This window comes from Mobula hypostoma, chromosome 5 (assembly GCF_963921235.1).
Source record: "Mobula hypostoma chromosome 5, sMobHyp1.1, whole genome shotgun sequence".
Taxonomy (NCBI): Eukaryota; Metazoa; Chordata; class Chondrichthyes; order Myliobatiformes; family Myliobatidae; genus Mobula; species Mobula hypostoma.
The window spans coordinates 115,667,736-115,687,795 of NC_086101.1; positions in this window are offsets into that span (position 1 = coordinate 115,667,736).

The following is a 20,060-nucleotide window of genomic DNA, read 5'->3' on the forward strand; positions in this document are numbered from 1 at the left end:
GTACCTTGAATTCTCTGCAGCTTCTACCAGTCCTGCACATTCAAATTTCTGTACCAGACCATGATGAAACCAGTCAGGGTATTTTCAGCAACACACATCAAAGTTGCTGGTGAACGCAGCAGACCAGGCAGCATCTGTAGGAAGAGGTGCAGTCGACGTTTCAGGCCGAGATCCTTTGTCAGGACTAACTGAAGGAAGAGTGAGTAAGGGATTTGAAAGTTGGAGGGGGAGGGGGAGATCCAAAATGATAGGAGAAGACAGGAGGGGGAGGGATGGAGCCAAGAGCTGGACCGGTGATAGGCAAAAGGGATATGAGAGGATCATGGGACAGGAGGTCCGGGAAGAAAGACAAGGGGGGGGGGGACCCAGAGGATGGGCAAGGGGTATAGTCAGAGGGACAGAGGGAGAAAAAGGAGAGTGAGAGAAAGAATGTGTTTATAAAAATAAGTAACAGATGGGGTACAAGGGGGAGGTGGGGCCTTAGCGGAAGTTAGAGAAGTCGATGTTCATGTCATCAGGTTGGAGGCTACCCAGACGGACTATAAGGTGTTGTTCCTCCAACCTGAGTGTGGCTTCATCTTTACAGTAGAGGAGGCTGTGGATAGACATGTCAGAATGGGAATGGGATGTGGAATTAAAATGTGTGGCCACTGGGAGATCCTGCTTTCTCTGGCGGACAGAGCGTAGATGTTCAGCAAAGCAGTCTCCCAGTCTGCGTCGGGTCTCGCCAATATATAAAAGGCCACATCGGGAGCACCGGACGCAGTATATCACCCCAGTCGACTCACAGGTGAAGTGTTGCCTCACCTGGAAGGACTGTTTGGGGCCCTGAATGGTGGTAAGGGAGGAAGTGTAAGGGCATGTTTAGCACTTGTTCCGCTTACACGGGTAAGTGCCAGGAGGGAGATCAGTGAGGAGGGATGGGAGGGATGAATGGATAAGGGAGTTGCGTAGGGCGATCCCTGCGAAATGCAGAGAGGGGGGGGAGGGAAAGATGTGCTTAGTGGTGGGATCCCGTTGGAGGTGGCGGAAGTTACGGAGAATAATATGTTGGACTCGGAGGCTGGTGGGGTGGTAGGTGAGGTTGGACCCGGAGGCTGGTGGGGCGTTCACCAGCAACTTTGATGTGTGTTGCTTGAATTTCCAGCATCTGCAGAATTCCTGTTGTTTGAGGGTATTTTCAGCTGTACATTTGAAGAGGTTTGTTAGAGAATTTGGTGACAAATCTCCTCCAGCCTTCATCATGGATCAAGGATCTTGCTTGTATAAGCAGTTCCTGGAAACGTTAGTATTCAAAATTATTTCACAGCCTGTAGAGCTCTTCTGAAGCACCCTTGAATTTGTGGAAGGTGCTTTGTCAGTGGAAGTTGTTTCCTTTCTTTTCAAATCTTTTTATTGTTATATTATACAAAAAAATGAGTACATTGAAGTAACAACACTTACAATATCTCAAAAAAGATATTATCTTAAAGATTGAAAAAAAAATTTTGTGATAACAAAAAAGACCTACTAAGCAGAAAAGTGAGAGAAAAAAGAGAACCCATTAGGTGTACAACCCCGGAGTCAGGCGTCATACAAAAAGCTTCTAAAAATAAACATCAAACCACCAGAAAGAAAAGAAAAATACTAAAAAATTTACAATTAGATTGCAGAAAAATTATATCAATTAGCTCAAATGATAATAACGAGCAAATGAGCCCCATCTTTTCTCAAAATCAAATAAAGGTTCAAAGGTTCGACTTCTAATTTTCTCCAAACTAAGACATAGCATCACTTGAGAGAACCATTGTGACAAAGTGGGAGCTGATGTATCCTTCCACTTCAACAAAATGGCCCTCCTAGCTATCAATGTAACAAATGCAATAACATGTTGGTCAGACACAGAAATACCATGAACATTTTGAGGAATTATTCCAAAAAGCACAGTTAATTTATTAGGTTCTAGATTAATTTTAAGTGCTTTAGAAATTGTTGAAAAAACCAACTTCCAGAACTGTTCCAATATAGAACAAGACCAAAACATATGTGTCAGTATAGCTATCTCAGTTTTACATCTATCACAATGACTATCAACATTAGAAAACATTTTAGAAAGTCTCTCCTTCGTCAAATGATAACGATGTACAATTTTAAATTGAATCAATGAATGGCTAGCGCAAGTTGAAGAAGAATTAACCAGCTTCAAAACCTGCATCCAATCCTCCATCATAAAAGTCAAATTAAGTTCCTTTTTCCAATCCTGTTTAATCTTAGATAAAGGATGCTTATCCCATTGTAATAATAAATTATAAATTCTTCCAGTAGAACCCTTGATCGAAGGATTCATACTCATAATAGTATCTAACAGGTCAGCCTCCAATATGTAAGGAAAATTACTTAAATATTTTTGTAACAAATGTCTAACTTGAAGGTATTGCAGAAAGTGTGAGTATGAAAGAGAATATTTATCAATTAATTGTTCAAAAGACATCAATCTATCTTCTTTAAATAAATCCAAAAAAGAATTAATACCTTTATTTTTCCAAAGTAAAAAAATTGGATCACTCAAAGAAGGCTTAAAAAAGTAATTTCAATAAATTAAACTGCAAAGTTTGAATTTTTTAAGATTAAAAAAATTGCGGAACTGGAGCCAAATTTGTAAAAAATATTTAATCACAGGATATAAGTTTAAATTAACAACTTTAGCTAATTGCATAGGTAAAGCAGCTGCCAATAATGAGGTTAAATAAAACTGTTTTACAACTTCCAGTTCCAGGTCTACCCAAATTGGCCAATCTTATCAACCCAGTATAACCAAAAAGACATATATCGCACATTAACAGCCCAATAATACATTCTTAGATTAGGCAAGGCAAGACCTCCATCCTTTTTCAATTTTTGTAAATGACATTTACTAATTCTTGGTCTTTTATTATTCCAAATAAAAGATAGAATAATAGAATCAATCTGATCAAAGATCTTCCTAGTCAAAAAAAACAGGAATATTCTGAAGTAAATATAAAAATTTCCGTAAAATCATCATTTTAACTATATGAATACGACCAACAAGTGAAAATGTAAGTGGACTCCATCTACTAAATAAATACTTCATAGAGTCTACTAAAGGAACAAAATTAGCTTTATAAAGATCCTTATATTTTTTAGTAATTATAATACCTAAATATCTAAAAGAATCCATGACTTTAAAAGGAGTATTAACCTATAGAGACAGAATCATTTAAAGGAAACAATTTACTTTTACTAAAATTTATTTTATATCCTGAAAAACCTCCAAATTCATTAAATAATTTTAGCAAGGCAGGAATAGGTTCGTCAGGGTTAGATATATAAACCAATAAATCATCAGCATAAAGAGAGACCTTATGCATGGTCTCATTCACAAAAATCCCATGGATATTTTTAGCCTCACGAAGAGCAATAGCAAGGGGTTCTAATATTAAATTAAACAACAAAGGACTTAATAGACAGCCTTGCCTTGTCCCCCGTGAAAGCTGAAAAAAAGGAGACCTACAATTGTTAGTGACAACAGTAGCAATAGGGGCTTTATAAAAAAGTTGTTTTCTTTGGTACAGAAGCCCCGTGAACAACCCAATTCCTCACCGACTTAGTGTTATGGGAAACTGAAACATCAGAACCACAGGCTTTCCTCCTTCCTGTTAAAATAAATTCCCTCCCCCCCCCCTCTTCTTCTATTCCCCACTTACGTCTTCTCACCTGCCTATCCCCCTGGTGCCCCTCTTTCTTCCCTTTCTCCTATGAGATTCCTATCACCTTCTCGTTATTCTCCCTCCCCTCCCCCCACCTTTTTGTTCTGGCATCTTCCCCCTTTTCTTTCCAGTCCTGCGGAAGGGACTTGACCCAAAACGTCACCTGTTTATTCATTTCCATAGGTGCTGCCTGACCTGCTGAGTTCCTCCAGCAGTGTGTGTGTGTGTGTGTGTGTGTGTGTGTGTGTGTGTGTGTGTGTGTGTGTGTGTGTGTGTGCGCGCGCGCTGCTTTACATTCAGAGACGCACCCTAATCATCCACAATATTCAGTGATGGGCACTCAAGAGATGGCAGATTCTGGAATCTGGAGCCGTACACAAGACATACTGGCAAAAACTCAGCAGGGCAGACCGCATCTGTGAAGGGAAATGGACAGTCGACATTCTGAGATCCCTCGTCTGGGCCAGCTAATCTCGACCCAAAATGTCCACTGTCCATTTCCCTCTGCAGATGCTGCCTGACCCATTAAACAGGGATGTCCCCTAACCAACTACATATGTCATTCAGAGATGATCCGTAACCATTTACACAAATTACATTCAGAGACACTCCCTAACCGAGTACACAAGCTAGGAGGGAAAGATGTAAATAATGTTGAAAGAGGACAGAGGAAATTTACAGGGATGTTGCCGGGTCTGGAGGACCCCGAATTATAAGGAAAGATTAAATAGGTTAGGACTGTGTTCCTAGGAATGTAGAAGATTGAGGGGAGATTTGACAGAGGTATACAAAACTTCTGCACTCCTGAGAGTGTGGAACGAGCTGCCAGGACAAGTGGTGCATGCCTGCTTGATTTAAGAGAAGTTTTGATAGCGACGTGGAGGGTTATGTGCTGTGCTTTTCTGTGACTCTATGACTAAGCACGGATTGGGGCCGTTTGGCCCATCTGGGCCATACGACAATTGTCCCTAACTCCTAATTCCATGTCACCATGTTACACCCGTATCCCTTTCTTGGTAGAATCTTCCCTCACCAATCTGCAGGTGCTATTCAGAAACAATCAACAACCTGCTGGGGGAACTCAGCGGGTCAAATAGCAACAGTGCGGGTGAAGGATTTGCCGACGTTTCGGTTCGAGCGGATTTTCAGAGACGCTCCCTAACGAAGCACAGGTGTAAGATTCGGGGACGTTCCCTAACCCTCCACACCAGCCATCTTCTTCGGGACCATTGCGCTGCGTTAGTCAGACCTGACCGATCCTTCGCAAGCGATCAGCTCAGACCGGTCGACATGCTCAGTCACCTCGAGGTTACCAGCTCTGCATCCGAGAACGACACGGCGGAATATTGTGTTAATGGAGGGAGACGGGGAATAATCAAGCACCATTTGGACGAGAGCGCTCCTCCTAAGGAATGTGTTGCTCAGGAAAGGGGTTTAGACTGTGAGACCATAAGCAGAATTATAAAGCCATTTGCCCTATCGAGTCTGTTCTTCCATTTAATCGTGGCTAATCCATTTTCCAACTCAACTCCAATCCCCTGCCTTCTCCCTGTATAGCTTCAAGAATCCATCAACCCCTGCCTTAAATATATCCAATGATTTGACCTCCACAGCCGCCTGTGGCAATGAATTCCACAGATTCATCGTCCTCTGGCTAAAGAAATTCCACATCTTCTCCGTTCTACAAGGAACGCCCCCCTAAGCTTCGGCTGTGTCCCCTGGTCCTAAACTCTCCCACCATGAGAAACATCCTCTCCACATCCACTCTGTCGAGGCCATTCAACACTCGACAGGTTACAATGAGATTCCCCCTCCCCCGCCCCATTCTTCTGAATTCCAGTGAGTACAGGCCCAGAGCCATCAAACGTTCCTCATATGACAAGCCTTTCAATCCCGGAATTATTTCCGTGAAACTCCTTTGAACCCTCTCCAATGTCAGTCAGCACGTTCTTTCTTAGATAAGGGGCCCAAAACTGCTCACAATATTCGTTCATGAAGTGAAGGCTTAGCATGGGTCTTGCCTGCATTTATTTCAAGCTTCTAGATACCACGGACAAGAAAGTTCACCAGTGCCCTGATTTCCCCAGGAGGCTAAGGAGATTTGGCATGGCCCCATTGACCCTCGCCAGTTCTCACAGATGCACCAGAGACAGCATCCTTTCCGGATGCTGTACAGCCGCTTGGGCAACTGCTCTGCCCGTGACGGCAAGAAACCACCGAGAGCTGTGGGCACAACCCAGCCCGTCGCGGAAACCTGCCGCGCCCCCTTGGCAGCACACACAACACGCTGGAGGAACTCAGCTGATCGGGCAGCATCCATGGAAATAAAAGAGTCGACATCTTGGGTCGAGACCTTCTTCAGCACTGGAGAGGCGGGGGGAGTGGGGAGACGCCAGAATGAAAAGGTAGGGGGAAAGGGAAAGAGGATAGGCAGAAGGTGATCGGTGAAGCCAGGTGGGAAAGGTAAAGGGCTGGAGAGGAAGGAATCTGATAGGAGAGGAGAGTGGAACATAGGAGAAAGGGAATGCGGAGGGGAGGAGATAGGCAGGTGAGAAGTGGTAAGACGCCACAGTTGGGAATAGAAGAGGGAGGGGGGCATTTTTTTACCCGAAGGAGAAACCTACATTCATGCCATCAGGTTGGAAGCTACCCAACGGAATACAAGGTGCTGTTCCTCCATCCTGGCTTCATCGTGGTAGAAGAGGAGGCCACGGACCGACATGTTGGAATGGGAGTGGGAGTCAGATATTAAAATGTTGGGCCACCATGAAATTCCACTTTGGGCCAATGGAGGTGCTCGATGAAGTGGTCCCCCAATTTATGACAGGTCTCAATTTACAGACACGGCTGGTGGCATAGTGGCATCAGTGCCGGACTTCGGGATGAAAGGTCCTGAGTTCGAATCTAGCCGGCTCCCCTGCACGCTTTCCATCCGTGCTGGGTTTCCAGCTGGTGATCTCTTTGGAAACTCACCCGGCAGAAGGCAATGGCAAACCACTGCTGTAAACTGCCTCGTACGTGGTTCCCCGCTACATCAGAGAGGCATGGAGGGAAATTGTCCGCTAACCAGAGAAACATAGGATGCGACGTACCTTTCCTTTCCTCAATTTACAATGGTCTCCAGGGACTCTGTCTACACTTCTCGCTGCCTCGGGAAATCAGCCAACATAACCAAAGATCCCACCCGCCCCAGACATCTTCTCTCCTATCAGGCAGAAGATACAAAAGCCTTAAAGCATGTACCACCAGGCTCAGCTCAAGGACAGCTGCCATACCACTGTTAGAAGAGTTTTGAATGGACCGCTTGTATTTTAAAGATGAACTTTTGATCTCCCAACTTACCTCGTCATGGCCCTCATACTTTATTGTTTGCCTGCACTGCACTTTCCCTGTAACTAAGACCATAAGACCAAAATATACAGGAGCAGAATCAGGCCATTTGGCCCATCCAGTCTGTTCCATTTCATCATGGCTGATCCAGTTTCCTTCTCAGCCCCAATCTCCTGTCTTCTCCCAATATCCTTTCATTCTCTGCCTAATCAGGAATTTACCAACTCGGCCATAGTCACCAAGTCAAACTACATTTATTGTCAAAGTATGTATACTTTGTACAACTTTGAGATTCGTCTTTTACAGGCAGCCACAAAACAAAGAAACCCAAATAGAACCCATTAAAACAAAAGACCGTCAAAAACGCAACATGCAGAGAAAAACAACCAAAACAAAATGTGCAAACAATAAAAGTGAGCAAATAGCATGCAGACCAGAAGTTCACAAAAGTGCGTTCACACTGTGATCATTGCAGGCCACAGCCACAGTTCAGTGCAGAGACGAGTAAACCCCGCAGAGCAGCAATTTGAACTGGCCTGTGCCTGGCCTCCAGCCCTGACACACTGACATCTTCAATTCGGCTTGGCGCTTAAATTGCCCAGACCCTGCTTTCGGACCTGGACCCAGCCGCTTTGATACAATACACTCTCAGGCCACTGCTCCACCTCTTCAATTCTGCACGGCACTTAAATTGATTAAACTTCGGGTCTTTCCTCACTCTCAGGCCCCGCCGCCTCGACTCGAGTTCGATTCAGCCAAATCAAATTGCCTCCAAGTTCGCTCCAGGAATGGCCAAACATTGGCTCATTCCCCTGTCTCTGGCCCAGAACCCACCACCTTGATTCAACCACACCCCTGCTGTCCTGCACCTCAATGACTGCCTGTAGCAAAGAATTCCACAGATTCACCACTCTCTGGTGAAAGAAATTCCTCCTTATCTCCATTCTAAAAGGACAGCCCTCTGTTCTGAGGTTGTGTCTTCTGGTCTTAGACTCTCCCACCATAGGAAACATCCTCTCCACGTCTACTCTATCAAAGCCTTTCAACATGCTATAGGTTTCAGTGAGACCCACCTCATTCTTCTGAATTCCAGTGAGTAGAGGCCCAGAGCCATCAAATGCTCCTCATATGACAAGCCATTCAATCCTGGAATCATTTTCATAAACCTCCTTTCAGCTCAACCTTTCTCAGGGGCCTAAAACTGCTCACAATACTTCAAGTGAGGCCCCACCAGTGCTTTATAAAGCCTCAACATTACATCCTTGCTTTTATATTCTACTCCTCTCAAAATTAGTAGCTAACATTGCGTTTGCCTTCCTCACCACAGACTCAGCCTGCAAGTTGAACTTTAGGAAATCCTGCATAAGAACTCCTAAATCTGTTTGCCCCTCAGTTTTTTTGTATTTCTGTCTGTTTAGGAAATAGTCAACCCTTTCATTTCCTCGACCAAAGTGCATGACCAAGCACTTCCCGAGATTATATATTCCGTCTGCCAATTCTTTGCCCACTCTCCTAATCTGTCCAAATGCTTCTGTAGCCTCTGTACTTCCTCAAAACTACCTGGCCCTCCACCTATCTTCATATCATCTGCAAACATTGCTACAAGGACATCAATTCCATCATCCAAATCATTAACACTTTAACTGCAACATTTTGTCCTGCATTCTGTTGTTGCTTTTGCCTTGTACTGCCTCAGTGTACCAGTGTTTTAATCTACCTGGTGACATACCAAATCTCCACAAACTCCTAATGAAATATTCGTGATTGCATCAATATATTGGACCTAGGATAGATCCCCTGAGAGGTAGATGCCCAGAAACTTGAAGCTGCTCACCCTTTCCACCGCTGACCCCTTGGTGAGGACTGGTATGTGTTCTCCTGTCTTCCCCCTTCCAGAGGTCCACCTATAACTCTTAACGTCCCCTTACCAATCTAGAATCTATCAATCAGTACCCTAATGTCTGTGGCAAAGAATTCCACAGATTCACCATCCTTTGGCTGAAGAAATAACTTCTTATCTCAGTTCTAAAGAGAAGTGTCTTTCTCTCATCCACGCCCATTCTTTCAAGGCCATTCAGCACTCTGCTGCTGAGATCTTGATGTGCCCAGTTACCATTCCACAATCCCCAGCTCCATTACCCCACTGTGCCCTCGTTCTCAATCTGCTGGTGAGTGACTGTGACATCACCCACCCTTGACGTTCAATCATCCAGCCCCCCACTATCGACATACTGGAGTCACCATTGACCAGAAACTCAACCAGACTAGCTACACAAACACCGTGGCTACAAGGACAACTAGAGGTCAGAGGTTAAGGGTGAAAGGTGAAATGTTTAAGGGGAATATGAAGGGAAACTTCTTCACTCAGAAGGTCATGAGACTGGGATGAGCTGCCAGCGCAAGTGGTGCACGCGAGCTCGATTTCAACGTTTAAGAGAAGTTTGGATAGGTATATGGAGGGTAGGGGTAAAGAGAGCTATGGTCCTGATGCAGGTTGATGGGAGTAAGCAACTTAAATGGTTCAGCATGGACTAGGTGGGCTGATAGGCCTGTTTCTCTGCTGTACTTTTCTATGACTCTGAACAAGATAAATAAATCAGAAAGAGGATAGTGAGGTGGTGCATGCGAGCTCGATTTCAATGTTTAAGAGAGTTTGGATAGGTACATGGATGGTAGGGGAATGGACAGCTATGGTTCTGGTGCAGGTGGATGAGACTAGGCAGATTAAATGGTTCAGTATGGACTAGATGGGCTGAAGGGCCTTTTTCCGAGCTGTATTTTTTCTATGACTGTAAGAAAAGGTCAGAGAGTGGGGATCCTATGCTGGGTGACTCACCTCCTGACACCCATGGGCCTCTCCCTCAACTTCAAGGCACAAGTCAAGCATGTGACGGGACCCTCTCCACTAACCTGGGTGAGTACAGCTCCGACAATTCTCAAGAAGTTCGACAGCGCCCAGGACGAAGCAGCCCGCTCAATTAGCATCACACCCACCCCCAACCCCCACCACTGGCACACAGTGGTTGCTGTGCGCACTGTCTACAAAACACATCGCGGCTGTTCACCAAAGCCATTCTAAAGCCTCTCCGTAGCCCACCACCTCTCGCACCGCCAAGGACAAAGGCAGAGGGTGCAGAGGAATGCCACCACCTGCAGGTTGCCCTCCTTGTCGCACGCCATGCTGATTTGGAAATGTATCTCTACTCATTGACCATCAGCAGGTCTGCATGCTGGAAATTCCTCCCCAGCAGCACCGTGGGAACACTTCCAGAAAGACTGTGGTGGTTCAAGAAGGTAGATCACCTAAACACAAAATACTCTGCAGATGCTGGGGTCAAAGCAACACTCACAACATGCTGGAGGAACTCAGCAGGTCTGGCAGCATCCGTGGAAATGATCAGTCGACGTTTCGGGCCGGAACCCTTTGTCAGGACTGAAGAGGGAAGGGGCAGAGGCCCTATAAAGAAGGTGGGGGGAGGGTGGGAAGGAGAAGGCTGGTAGGTTCCAGGTGAAAAACCAGTAAGGGGAAAGATAAAGGGGTTGGGGAGGGGAAGCAGGGAGGTGATAGGCAGGAAAGGTGAAGAAGGAATAGGGGAAAACACAATGGGTAGTAGAAGGAGGCGGAACCATGAGGGAGGTGATAGGCAGCTGGGGGAGGGGGCAGAGTGAAATAGGGATAGGGGAAGGGAGGGGGAGGGAATTACCAGAAGTTGGAGAATTCTATGTTCATACCAAGGGGCTGGAGACTACCTAGACGGTATATGAGGTGTTGCTCCTCCAACCCGAGTTTAGCCTCATCATGGCAGTAGAGGAAGCCATGTATGGACATATCCGAATGTGAATGGGAAGCAGAGTTGAAGTAGGTGGCTACCGGGAGATCCTGTCTGTTGTGGCGGACAGAGTGGAGGTGCTCGATGAAGCGGTCCCCCAATCTGCAACGGGTTTCACCGATGTAGAGGAGGCCGCACCGGGAGCACCGGATGCAATAGATGACCCCAACAGACTCACAAGTGAAGTGTTGCCTCACCTGGAAGGACTGCTTGGGGCCCTGAATGGTGGCAAGAGAGGAGGTGTAGGGACAGGTGTAGCACTTACGCTTACAGGGATAAGTGCCGGGTGGGAGGGCTTCTGTACAACGGCAGCAGTGAGAAGAGAGCATGGCCTTAACGATGGGGGTTTTGATAAAAGATGCTGCTTTCTTGCAGCAGTGCTCCATGTAAATGTCCTCAATGGTGGGGAAGGCTTTACCTGTGATGGACTGGGCTGTAACCGCTGTTTTTTTGCAGAATTTTCCACTCCTGGGCATTGGTGTTTCCATACCAGGCCCTGTTGCACCCAGTCATTTTCGTGTGTTTCTCACCCCGTGCATGCCACCTTGCCTGAACAGAGGAACACTTTCAGTAATAGACTGAGACAACTGTGCTGCTCCAAAGAGCACGATATGAGGTCATTCTTACCCTCGACCATTAGGCTCTTTAATGAGTCAACCTACAGCCAGGGAAGTGATGATTCCTCCTATCAGACTGTTTAAGATAACTTATTCGTTAAAAATTTATTCTTCTTACTTCTCTTCTTATATTGTATATCCGTGAGCTTGTAATGCTACTGTGACACTGTAATTTCCTTTGGAATCAATAAAGTATCTATCCATCTATCTATGTCGTAAAGGATGCTTGAATATTAATAGAGCATGAAAACAGGCCATTCAGCCCAACCCATCCATGGTGCCCACCAAGATAATCCCATTTGCCCATGTCCCTCTAAACTCCTGTGCACATATCGGTGCAAGTATCTTTGAAACGTTACTATCGTACCTACCTTCACCATATTCATTCCATACACACCACCCTCTGCATGAAGAAATTTCTCCTCAAGTCCCTTTAAATCCTTCCACCAGCACAGGAACAGGACCCTCCACTCACAGTGTTGTGTGGGAACTTAGAAAATGAGTAATGAAACACCTTCATTCATTATGTGCCATGTCGTACGACGTGCGTGATCATGGTCTTTCCACACCCATGAGTGTTCTCAGCAAATTTTTCTACAGAACTGGTTTGCCATTGTCTTCTTCTGGGCAGTGCCTTTACAAGATGGGTGACCCCAGCAACTATCAATACTCTTCGGAGATTGTCTGCCTGGTGTCAGTGGTTGCATAACCAGGACTTGTGATATGTACCAGCTGTTCATACAACCACAATGGCTTCATGTGACCCTGATTGGGGGGCTAAACAAGTGCTACATCCTGCCCAAGGGTGACCTACAGGCTAGCGGGGGGAAGGAGCGTGTTACACCTCCTTTGGTAGAGACATATCTCCACCTCACCACAAGTATTAAACTCCTAAGTCAACTATTTGCTTCTGGCTGCACATGGTCCATATCCCTCCATTTTCTGCACATTCAACTGCACATGCAACTTTATAAAACTCTGGTTAGGCCACATCTAGAGTATTGCATACAATTTGGGTTGCCCCACTATAGGAAGGATGTTGAGGCTTTGGAGAGGGTGCAGAAGAGGTTTAGCAGGTTGCTGCCTGGTTTAGAGGGCATGTGTTTTCATGACAGGTTGGACAAACTTGCTCCAACTTTTTTGGAGTACTACAGGCAGAGAAGAGATCCAATAGAGGTTTACAAGAATATAAGAGGCATAGATAGAGTAGACAGGGAGTATCTGTTTCCCAGGGTAGAAATGTCTAATACCAGAGGGCATTGAAGGTGAGAGAGGGATGTGAGATCTTCTTTTTCTACTTAGAGCGGTGGCTGTCTGGTTTGGTGGTAGAGGCAAATATATTAGAGGCTTTTAAGAGACGTTTGGATAGGCACATGGATGTGAGGAAGATGGAGGGATATGGACATGGTGTAGGTAGGAGGGATTAGTTTTTGGGGATTTTTGATTTGATTTTTAGCTGTGGGCCAAATAGCCTGTTTCTGTGCTGTTCTATATTCTGTTATATTTATGAGGCTATCTAAGAGCCTTTTAAACACATCCATTGTTTTTGTCTCCACTAACAACCCTGAAGAAGAAGGAAAAAGATAGGGGAGGAGACTGGACCACGGAATGGAGGAGAGGAACCAGAGGGGCATGATGGGAAGGTGAGGAGAAAAGAAGGGGTAGGATGGTAATCAGAATGGGGAATGGAGAAAGAGAAAAGGGGGAGGAGGGAGAAGGTAGAGAAATTGATGCTTTTGCTGTCAGGTTGGAGGCTACCCAGACGGAAAGACTGTCTGGAGCCCTGAATGGTGATGAGGGAGGAGGTGTAGGGTAGGTTAACTCTTGACACAGTTTGAGGGTTAAGTTCCCAGAGGGAGACTAGTTGGGAGGTACTTTCTTGTTAATAATGCTATTAAAAAAGCAAACTTATTTTTAGAAAGGGGATTTCATTAAACCTTAGTCAAATTTTGGTTAGGCCTGGAGGGCTGAGTTCCAGTTTCCAGTTATAAAAAGATGAACAAGTCACTGGAACTGTACTGGAAATGATTCATCATCACCAAAACAGAAATGACAAGCTATACTTTATTTGGAAGAGACCATATTTTCTTTCTCAAGTAAAAAAAAGGGAATGTGTATTACATAAGCTATTTACATAGATATTTTCACTTGTGATAGAGAGGAGTGGAAGGCAGGTGGTCACGCCGGGGCCACGGGAGGCAGACAAGTGGGTCACGGTTAGGAGGGGGAAGGGGAAAAGGCAGGTGATGGGGAGTACCCCGGTGGCTGTGCCCCTTAACAACAGGTACTCCTGTTTGAGTACTGTTGGAGGGGACAGCTTACCCGAGGGAAGCGACAGTGGCCGTGCCTCCGGCACAGAGTCTGGCCCTGTAGCTCAGAAGGATAGGGCAAGGAAGAGGAGGGCAGTTGTGATAGGGGACTCGATAGTAAGGGGGTCAGATAGGCGATTCTGTGGACGCAGTCCAGAGACTCGGATGGTAGTTTGCCTCCCTGGTGCCAGGGTCCAGGATATTTCTGATCGTGTCCAAGATATCCTGAAGTGGGAGGGTGAGGAGCCAGAGGTCCTGGTACATATAGGTACCAATGACATAGGTAGGAAAAGGGATGAGGTCCTGAAAGAAGAATATAGGGAGCTAGGAAGGGAGTTGAGAAAAAGGACCGCAAAGGTAGTAATCTCGGGATTACTGCCTGTGCCCCGCGACAGTGAGAGTAGGAATGCGATGAGGTGGAGGATAAATGCGTGGCTGAGGGATTGGAGCAGGGGGCAGGGATTCAAGTTTTTGGATCATTGGGACCTCTATTGGTGCAGGCGTGACCTGTACAAAAAGGACGGGTTACACTTAAATCCTAGGGGGACCAATATCCTGGCAGGGAGATTAGCGGGGGCTACTGAGGTGACTTTAAACTAGAATGGTTGGGGGGTGGGAATCAGATTAAAGAGGCTAGGTGTGAGGAGGTTAGTTCACAACAGGGGGATGGGAACCAGTGCAGAGAGACAGAGGGGTGTAAAGTGAGCGTAGAAGCAAAAAGTACAAAGGGGAAAAGTAAAAGTGGCAGGCCGACAAATCCAGGGCAAGCATTAAAAAGGGCTAAGAGAGTTGTAAAAGAGCGCCTGAAGGCTTTATGTGTCAATGCAAGGAGCATTCGTAATAAGGTGGATGAATTGAAAGTGCAGATTGTTATTAATGATTATGATATAGTTGGGATCACAGAGACATGGCTCCAGGGTGACCAGGGATGGGAGCTCAACATTCAGGGATATTCAATATTCAGGAGGGATAGACATGAAGGAAGGGGAGGTGGGGTGGCGTTGCTGGTTAAAAAAGAGATTAACGCAATAGAAAGGAAGGACATAAGCCGGGAAGATGTGGAATCGATATGGGTAGAGCTGCGTAACACTAAGGGGCAGAAGACACTGGTGGGAGTTGTGTACAGGCCACCTAACGGTAGTAGTGAGGTCGGAGATGGTATTAAACAGGAAATTAGAAATGTGTGCAATAAAGGAACAGCAGTTATAATGGGTGACTTCAATCTACATGTAGACTGGGTGAACCAAATTGGTAAAGGTGCTGAGGAAGAGGATTTCTTGGAATGTATGCGGGATGGTTTTTTGAACCAACATGTCGAGGAACCGACTAGAGAGCAGGCTATTCTGGACTGGGTTTTGAGCAATGAGGAAGGGTTAATTAGCGATCTTGTCGTGAGAGGCCCCTTGGGTAAGAGTGACCATAATATGGTGGAATTCTTCATTAACATGGAGAGTGACATAGTTAATTCAGAAACAAAGGTTCTGAACTTAAAGAGGGGTAACTTTGAAGGTATGAGTCGTGAATTAGCTAAGATAGACTGGCAAATGACACTTAAAGGATTGACGGTGGATATGCAATGGCAGGCATTTAAAGGTTGCATGGATGAACTACAACAATTGTTCATCCCAGTTTGGCAAAAGAATAAATCAAGGAAGGTAGTGCACCTGTGGCTGACAAGAGAAATTAGGGATAGTATCAATTCCAAAGAAGTAGCATACAAATTAGCCAGAGAAAGTGGCTCACCTGAGGACTGGGAGAAATTCAGAGTTCAGCAGAGGAGGACAAAGGGCTTAATTAGGAAGGGGAAAAAAGATTATGAGAGAAAACTGGCAGAGAACATAAAAACGGACTGTAAAAGCTTTTATAGATATGTAAAAAGGAAAAGACTGATAAAGACAAATGTAGGTCCCCTGCAGACAGAAACAGGTGAATTGATTATGGGGAGCAAGGACATGGCAGACCAATTGAATAATTACTTTGGTTCTGTCTTCACTAAGGAGGACATAAATAATCTTCCAGAAATAGTAAGGGACAGAGGGTCCAGTGAGATGGAGGAACTGAGTGAAATACATGTTAGTAGGGAAGTGGTGTTAGGTAAATTGAAGGGATTGAAGGCAGATAAATCCCCAGGGCCAGATGGTCTGCATCCCAGAGTGCTTAAGGAAGTAGCCCAAGAAATAGTGGATGCATTAGTGATAATTTTTCAAAACTCGTTAGATTCTGGACTAGTTCCTGAGGATTGGAGGGTGGCTAATGTAACCCCACTTTTTAAAAAAGGAGGGAGAGAGAAACCGGGGAATTATAGGCCGGTTAGCCTAACGTCGGTGGTGGGGAAACTGCTGGAGTCAGTTATCAAGGATGTGATAACAGCACATTTGGAAAGCGGTGAAATGATCGGACAAAGTCAGCATGGATTTGTGAAAGGAAAATCATGTCTGACGAATCTCATAGAATTTTTTGAGGATGTAACTAGTAGAGTGGATAGGGGAGAACCAGTGGATGTGGTATATTTGGATTTTCAAAAGGCTTTTGACAAGGTCCCACACAGGAGATTAGTGTGCAAACTTAAAGCACACGGTATTGGGGGTAAGGTATTGGTGTGGGTGGAGAATTGGTTAGCAGACAGGAAGCAAAGAGTGGGAATAAACGGGACCTTTTCAGAATGGCAGGCGGTGACTAGTGGGGTACCGCAAGGCTCAGTGCTGGGACCCCAGTTGTTTACAATATATATTAATGACTTGGATGAGGGAATTAAATGCAGCATCTCCAAGTTTGCGGATGACACGAAGCTGGGTGGCAGTGTTAGCAGTGAGGAGGATGCTAAGAGGATGCAGGGTGACTTGGATAGGTTGGGTGAGTGGGCAAACTCATGGCAGATGCAATTTAATGTGGATAAATGTGAAGTTATCCACTTTGGTGGCAAAAATAGGAAAACAGATTATTATCTGAATGGTGGCTGATTAGGAAAAGGGGAGGTGCAACGAGACCTGGGTGTCATTATACACCAGTCATTGAAAGTGGGCATGCAGGTACAGCAGGCGGTGAAAAAGGCGAACGGCATGCTGGCATTTATAGCGAGAGGATTCGAGTACAGGAGCAGGGAGGTACTACTGCAGTTGTACAAGGCATTGGTGAGACCACACCTGGAGTATTGTGTGCAGTTTTGGTCCCCTAATCTGAGGAAAGACATCTTTGCCATAGAGGGAGTACAAAGAAGGTTCACCAGATTGATTCCTGGGATGGCAGGTCTTTCATATGAAGAAAGACTGGATGAACTGGGCTTGTACTCGTTGGAATTTAGAAGATTGAGGGGGGATCTGATTGAAACGTATAAGATCCTAAAGGGATTGGACAGGCTAGATGCGGGAAGATTGTTCCCGATGTTGGGGAGGTCCAGAACGAGGGGTCACAGTTTGAGGATAGAGGGGAAGCCTTTTAGGACCGAGATTAGGAAAAACTTCTTCACACAGAGAGTGGTGAATCTGTGGAATTCTCTGCCACAGCAAACTGTTGAGGCCGGTTCATTGGCTGTGTTTAAGAGGAAGTTAGATATGGCCCTTGTGGCTACAGGGGTCAGGGGGTATGGAGGGAAGGCTGGGTTCTGAGTTGGATGATCAGCCATGATCATAATAAATGGCGGTGCAGGCTCGAAGGGCCGAATGGCCTACTCCTGCACCTATTTTCTATGTTTCTATGTTTCTATGTTTCTATGTTTCTAAGATATTAATATTGAGTTAATTTCATGCATTTTCTTCTGAGAACCAGACATAATGGAATGAACCATTTATTCAATTCTTCAATTATGTGAAGAACAAAAGGATGACAGGAGTGAAGGTAGGACCGATTAGAGATAAAGGTGGGAAGATGTGCCTGGAGGCTGTGGAAGTGAGCGAGGTCCTCAATGAGAGGGGTATGTCACCAATGAGAGGGAACTTGATGATGGTGAGGACAATATGAGTGAGGTTGATGTTCTGGAGCATGTTGATATCAAGGGAGAGGAGGTGTTGGAGTTGTTTAAATACATTAGGACGGATAAGTCCTCGGGGCCTGACGGAATATTCCCCAGGCTGCTCCACGAGGCGAGGAAAGAGATTGCCGAGCCTCTGGCTTGCGAGTCTTTATGTCCTCGTTGTCCACGAGAGTGGTACTGGAGGATTGGAGGGAGGCGAATGTTGTCCCCTTGTTCAAAAAAGGTAGTAGGGATAGTCCGGGTAATTATAGACCAGTGAGCCTTACGTCTGTGGTGGGAAAGCTGTTGGAAAAGATTCTTAGAGATAGGATCTATGGGCATTTAGAGAATCATGGTCTGATCAGAGACAGTCAGCATGGCTTTCTGAAGGGCAAGATAATATATAACAAGCCTGATAGAGTTCTTTGAGGAGGTGACAAGGCATATGGATGAGGGTAGTGCAGTGGATGTGATCTATCTGGATTTTAGTAAGGCATTTGACAAGGTTCCACACGGTAGGCTTATTCAGAAAGTCAGAAGGCATGGGATCCAGGGAAGTTTGGCCAGGTGGATTCAGAATTGGCTTGCCTGCAGAAGGCAGAGGGTCGTAGTGGAGGGAGTACATTCAGATTGGAGGATTGTGACTAGTGGTGTCCCACAAGGGTCTGTTCTGGGACCTCTATTTTTCATGATTTTTATTAACCACCTGGATGTGGTTTTAGAAGGGTGGGTTGGCAAGTTTGCAGATGACACAAAGGTCGGTGGTGTTGTAGATAGTGTAGAGGATTGTCGAAGATTGCAGAGAGACATTGATAGCATGCAGAAGTGGGCTGAGAAGTGGCAGATGGAGTTCAACCCAGAGAAGTGTGAGGTGGTACACTTTGGAAGGACAAACTCCAAGGCACAGTACAAAGTAAATGGCAAGATACTTGGTAGTGTGGAGGAGCAGAGGGATCTGGGGGTACATATCCACAGATCCCTGAAAGTTGCCTCGCAGGTAGATAGGGTAGTTAAGAAAGCTTATGGGGTGTTAGCTTTCATAAGTAGAGGGATAGAGTTTAAGAGTCGCGATGTAATGATGCAGCTCTATAAAACTCTGGCTAGGCCACACTTAGAGTACTGTGTCCAGTTCTAGTCGCCTCACTATGGGAAGAATGTGGAAGCATTGGAAAGGGTACAGAGGAGATTTACCAGGATGCTGCCTGGTTTAGAGAGTATGCATTATGATCAGAGATTAAGGGAGCTAGGGCTTTACTCTTTGGAGAGAAGGAGGAGTAGAGGAGACATAATAGACATGATAGAGGTGTACAAGAACCATCTTATCTTCCAGTAAGATGGCAATGTACTTGAACACAGTGGCCTCTTTGGGGCCCATCAAAGGTGTATTTTTCTTTTTTAAATGGCTTTTTTATGATCACAAAGCACTGCTGGACATTAAGAACTTGAGGTTGTGCAGGTCTACCACATTAATGAATTGCTCTTTGGTGGAGGAGCTGAAGGAGCTGGACTTGTTGCTGCCTGCTACAAGAGAGGCATCTGGGTCAGTCTAACAACAAGTGATTGTCTTCGACATTTTTCTGGTCCCTGTTCAATACTGGTAATGTGGAACGTTGCGAGTCCGATTCACTGGTTTATTAGCAGGACCGATGAAGGGGGAGCTTCATAGTCTCAGTTTAGCACAGACTAGGCCTTATGCCATGGTGTCGCCTGTTGAAGCCACCCTGGAGAGGTCACACAGGTGTGGTGTGGTGACCATGCCTTTATTGGTGCTGTTCTCCAGGGTTTGTTCAATGGAAGACAAACTGGATTATGTTCATCTGCAGACTACAGCAGGCTTGCTCTTGCCAGCTACATCCATGGACCATAAGACCATAAGACAAAGGAGCAGAAGTCAGCCATTCGGACCATCGAGTCTGCTCCGCCATTTTATCATGAGCTCATCCATTCTCCCATTTAGTCTCATTCCCCTGCCTTCTCACCATAACCTTTGATGCCCTGGCTACTCAGATACTTATCAATCTCTGCCTTAAATACACCCAATGACTTCGCCTCCACTGCTGCCCATGGCAACAAATTCCATAGATTCCATGGACTCTGGGACTTGGATTATATCTTTTTTTTGTGTGACTATATGTTTATTGCTATCTTATGTGTGCTATAAATGGCTTGTGCTGTGTATGACTGTTGGTGCTGTGCTTTTCACCTTGGCTCTGGGGGAATGCTGTTTAGTTTGGCCGTATTCATGGGTATTCACGTATGGTTGAATGACAAACCTGAATTTGAACTTGAACTCACTATACTGGAACCTGCCTTAAAAT